General features: G+C 40.4%; 1 protein-coding gene across 1 annotated transcript in view; it reads right to left on the reverse strand.

Annotated features, from left to right (window-relative positions):
• The window catches only part of LOC108362495 (uncharacterized), a 160,384-nt gene that overhangs the window by 99,711 nt on the left and 55,380 nt on the right, over positions 1-5,293 (reverse strand). The gene's annotated exons all lie outside the window — the stretch shown is intronic.

Raw genomic sequence — 5,293 nt, forward strand, 5'->3', positions numbered from 1 at the left:
CGATTTTTTGACACTTTGACCACGATTTTCTCAAAATCTCTACGTGATGGAATCTTTATAATTATCAGCTCAAAAAAGTCTATCAAAAACAGATTTAACATTTGCCGCACCAAAATCAGTGTTGCCCTGTGTAATTGAAGGCGCGCATGTATGCTTTGCTCACATGGAACTTTATAGGCAGGCTCAATTCCATTCATGAAATCATGGAATCCAGAAGTCGAAACCAAAGAAATTGGCAATAAATTTGTTGCAATTAGCTTTGCGATTGCTTTTGATATACATATATATATATACATATATACATGATATTCTTATCCCCATACCAGATACTTAACTTCCTTAACATTTTCCGATTTGTCAAAAAAATTCCACACCCAACTGAGCTTGCGGGAACTCATTCTAGGGGCAAAATTTTAATTTGTTTTAAAATGAAAAAATAGTTTCGTGAGGCATTGTCACTATTCGAATTATTTCAGTTAGTCGATTTTCAGACCAATCGATGGCGACCGGTTAGTCGAAAATGAACGAAATGAAATGATTTCAGACGGTTAATCGAATACTTGTTGCTCAAATTCCAACTTCCAAAAAAATTTATGTTCCACACAGAGACGGATATATGTATATATGTACAACCTTGTGGCAATTGTACAATTAAAATTTTGTGAGAACAAACAAGTATACGCGTTCTTCGTTGATTCCAGGGCGGTGTCTGATGAGGACCTCACTATGAGGTGGCCGTCAAGTCTCAGATTAACAAATTATATGCGGTCGGATTGTCTAGGAAAGTGATTTATTGAAAAGCTGTTCGAAAACACAAGAGCTATATTTTGGGTAAATGGCAAGCCATGAGATGGTTTTGAAATATACTCATGAGTAAAGTGACGTTGTCCTCTGTCTCCTATAACTCAATGACCTGCATGACTTTTTAGAAGGAGGGCTTTGGATCCAGGAAATAAAGGTATGACTTCTTATGTACGCGGATGACATTGTGATCCTAACAGATTACGTAAACATAATGCAGGGTATGATAGGAGAACTTGAGGAGTACGGTGGAATATGGAAGTCAACATGGAAAATGAAGATACATATATGTAATTCTTTTTAAACTATATTTTTTTCGCTAATTTCTGGAACGGCCCAAACGCAATCAATAAAATGTTTTGACTGCGCATTGTTAGTTCCTGTTTGAGAGTTACGATACTTGTTGACGCGATATGCGGCACTGTTATCCCCGTAACACACTCAATCACCCTTAATATGAACACCGACGGCTTTGGCGCGGCGGTAGTTAGTTCGACCCGCACTCGACTCCCTTTTTCATTAAACGCTATTATTGACACCGACGGATATACAGCATTAACATTCCGTGAACTGTATTATCAACTTTATTAGCTGTGCTGAAATATCGAGATTTTGTGTACATATTTGTCGGGATAATATTTCCCTTGGGTCTTAACACCCTCAGACACTTTTGCATAAAGTCTTTGTTGCACTCCGATCTGCTTTTCCAATAATTGAAATTCGTCAGGTCTCTTTTTTCTTTTTGGTTATTGATTCACTATATTTTGGTCATTCTCCATATCTCCTTCTTCATGTGATTCAATGCCGCCATCATCTCTCGAAGTAGATGGTATGGTATTCTCATAACTTCTCTTTTGGGTCACATTTCTGGAAGTAGATGGCACGCTATCTGTCGGCCGCTGTGGTGTACTGGTAAGCAGTGCGCGCTTCCACTCCGCAGCACCTGGGTTCAAACCCTGGTCAGAGCAACATCGCAAAAAAATTTAGAAAAAAGGTTTTTTCTTAACAGCGGTCGTCCCTCGGCAGGCAATGGCAAACCTCAGAGTGTATTTCTGCTATGAAAAACAGCTTCTCATTAAAATACAATCGTCGTTCGGAGTCGGCGTAAAACTGTAGGTCCCTCCGCTTTGTGTGACAATCTCAAGGCGCACGCCACAAGTCGGAGGAGAAGCTCGGCCAAACACTAACATATCTGTAAGCGCCAATCTATATATGGATGGCAAGCTATCGTCATAAGATCCCTCCTGCGGCACATTTATGGAAGTAGGTGGCATGCTATCATCATAAATTTTCTCCTGCGGCACATTTCTGGAAGTAGATGGCACGCTATCGCCATAAATTCTCCTCTGAGGCACTCCAAATTCTTGGCCTTTCTTGATTCCACCTACACAATCGTTTAAGGACACAAGAGCAGCAACATCTTTTTCTAGAGCCGACAAAGGCATTTGCCTATTTTCTCCTCCATCAGTTGCTTGTAGCTCTCTCTTGTTATGCGCCAGCTTCTTCTTTGTTGCCGATTTAAAGTCTGACCAAACCTGTATTTTAAACTTAGTAGAGCATATTTTCAATTAGCTTTCAAGAATTTCAAACCTTTTTCCATTCGGCAATACTTGTGGATGGTGGCCCTATTGAGTTCAGCTCCTCTAGCACACTTTGCCAAAATCCTTCCACCACATCAGGTGCATTTTTAGTGAAGTTTTTTGCAATGTCCGGATGCTCCTTCATTTTGGAAACTAAAAGTCTAAATTGCTCCCTGATCGTTGTACGTTTCCTAAAAACCTAAGATTGTGCATTTTTTTCTATTATTTACACACAAAATACAAATAAATGCGTTCTTCCTTACATTTTATTGCTTTCCATGCTGGCTTTACAAGCATCCGCAACACAATCAATTGTGAATGTGAAATACGAAATTTTGTTCGAAGCACAGATCGAATGCGTATTCGGCAATGCCACTTTTTATCCTATCCGCGCACTACATTGCCGATCGGTTTTCATAATGCCAACAGTAGGCAAAAGTGAATAAAACTCCCTCCGCAACCATCCGTCGGTGTTCATAATAGGGGTGAATATCTTTGTAGAGATTTTTTATTGGTTTTGTTCGACGGCACAGAAGACGAATTAAACCTAAAGCTCAAATCGTTCCGAACTTGATCAGTTAAAACTTATAACAAGTGAGCTTAATTTTCCAACCAGTGCTTGGATTAAAATACCAATTAATAGCTAAAATTTTGATAATTTTCTCAGCTAAATTTAAAAAAAGACCCCTTGTGCTCTTTAAGAACTAATCCAGTCAAAATAATTAAAATCTACAAATGTAAATTAAAAAACATGCGCAGTGATTGCTTAAACATTGATATCAATTCATTCAATAGCGTTTCTCAGAATGGAATCAATGGGAATCCAATGGGGTAGAATTCAGTTATTTTGTTTCTATTTATTAACTAAAAGTGTATCTTCAAATTTTGCTGGGCGTGGCGAGCGGGCCTGGTTAGCTAGTATAGAATAAAAAAGCATCACCAGTACACCACAAGTTGGACTTCTACTTAATTTTGCTCAGACATTTGGCAATAATTTTGATTGGTAATAGCAAAAACATGGTTCATTATGCTCTAAAAAAAATCTGTGTGAAATGTGAAAAGTTTTGGTCAATAGCCTAGGCTCGCCCAAGTCCAACAAAGTTCAAGTACTAAAAAAAATTTTTTTGTTAACTTATTTCGATTATCTACACAAAGGTCCATATACCAAATTAAGTAGGACCAATACTTTCGAAGATTATTGCAAGTTTAGTAAAAAAATGTATTAACTAATTTATTTATTAGTTTTTATTTTTTGAGCATATTGAACTTTAATGGACTTGGGCGAGCCTAGGATATTGACCAAAAAATTCCAAATTTCACACAGATTTTTCTTAAAGTATAATGAACCATATTTTTGCTATTACCAATCAAAATTCTAAAAAAGCGGATTTTCGGCCCACGCTAATGCATATATACATGCATACATGTACATATACATATGTTAAATCGTATATTTGTACAAGTTCTGTTGGTAAGCATCTTCACGATTTCACACATTAGGGGTATTCTCTGAGTCTTGCAAAGCCCTTGCATGGTGCACAGATTGCACGGATTGCACGGTAAAAACCGGTTTTCGTATGGGACAGCTTTGCAAACCGTGCAATCCGTGCACCGTGCAAGGGCTTTGCAAGACTCAGAGAATACCCCTATTGTAGTAAAACGAAAAAATTGCTTTGGTACATATTTGCATAGCTATTTGGCTCTGATTGTCATTCGATACTAAGTAGGGTTTTGCAAAATTTACACAGATACATACATTGAAAATAATAATATTAATAATAATAATAATAATAATAATAATAATAATAATAATNATGGATGAGCGATCACGGTCTGCAATTGGCTACAGCCAAAACGGAGATCGTGCTCCTCACCAGGAAACGGATCCCAACAATTATAAATATAATGGTCGGACCTCAACCCGTGACGACTTCTAGGTCTACAAAATACCTAGGGGTGAAGCTTGACAGCAAACTCACATTCTGGGAACACATCCATGGAGTATGTGAAAAAGCTGCGCAGAGCACGGCGGCTCTAAGCCGGCTGATGGCGAACGTGGGCGGCCCGAAGCCATGCCGCAGGAAGCTTCTGATGACAGCGGTCTAGTCGGTGCTCCTGTACGGGGCAGAAATATGGGCCGACGCATTGAAAGTCAAAAAATACCGGATTCAAATGTCTTCGGTCCCGCGCAGGAGGGCACTACGAATTGCTTCTGCATACCGTACAGTGTCCGCGGACGCGGTCCTTGTTATTTCTGGCGTCATGCCAATTGAGCTACTTGCTTACGAGCGTAAAGAGATTTACAATCTCAGTGCCGAGATAGGTCGAGCAGCTGCCGCGGCAAGGGCGCGCGAGCAACTGATCCAGCAGTGGCAACAAAACTGGAACGCGAGCAAAAAAGGCCGATGGACGCACTCCCTGATAGCCGACCTTCAAACATGGTTGAACAGACCGCATGGGGAAGTCGATTTCTACCTGACGCAATTCCTCACCGGTCATGGTTACTTCCGAGAATATCTTCATAGAATGGGAAGGGTGGACTCACCGTTCTGTCACTACTGTGGAAACGTCGAAGATAACGTATGCCACACATTCTTCACCTGTGAACACTTCTTGATTTCGCTCAGAATGTTGGAAGAAAGATACGGAGACATAACCCCAAACAACATAGTTGGGGTAATGATCTCGAGTGCAGAAAAGTGGGAAGCGGTTGCGAGATACGTGAAATTCGTACTCCGCTGCAAACGAGAGGACGGTTGTCTACTGAGGACACCCGAATGAAACGCCCCTACAAAAGAGCAGCCCCAAGGCTCTAACAGCGCCCTCCTGCATCTGAAAACATGCAGAATTGCGGTGCCAGATGCGGGCTTCTTGCGCGGGCGGTGGGAGTTTGGGTTTTAGTGGGTAGCCCA

This window comes from Rhagoletis zephyria, unplaced genomic scaffold, assembly GCF_001687245.7.
Source record: "Rhagoletis zephyria isolate East Lansing unplaced genomic scaffold, Rhagoletis_zephyria_1.1 Rzeph_scaffold_01025, whole genome shotgun sequence".
NCBI classification, from domain to species: Eukaryota; Metazoa; Arthropoda; class Insecta; order Diptera; family Tephritidae; genus Rhagoletis; species Rhagoletis zephyria.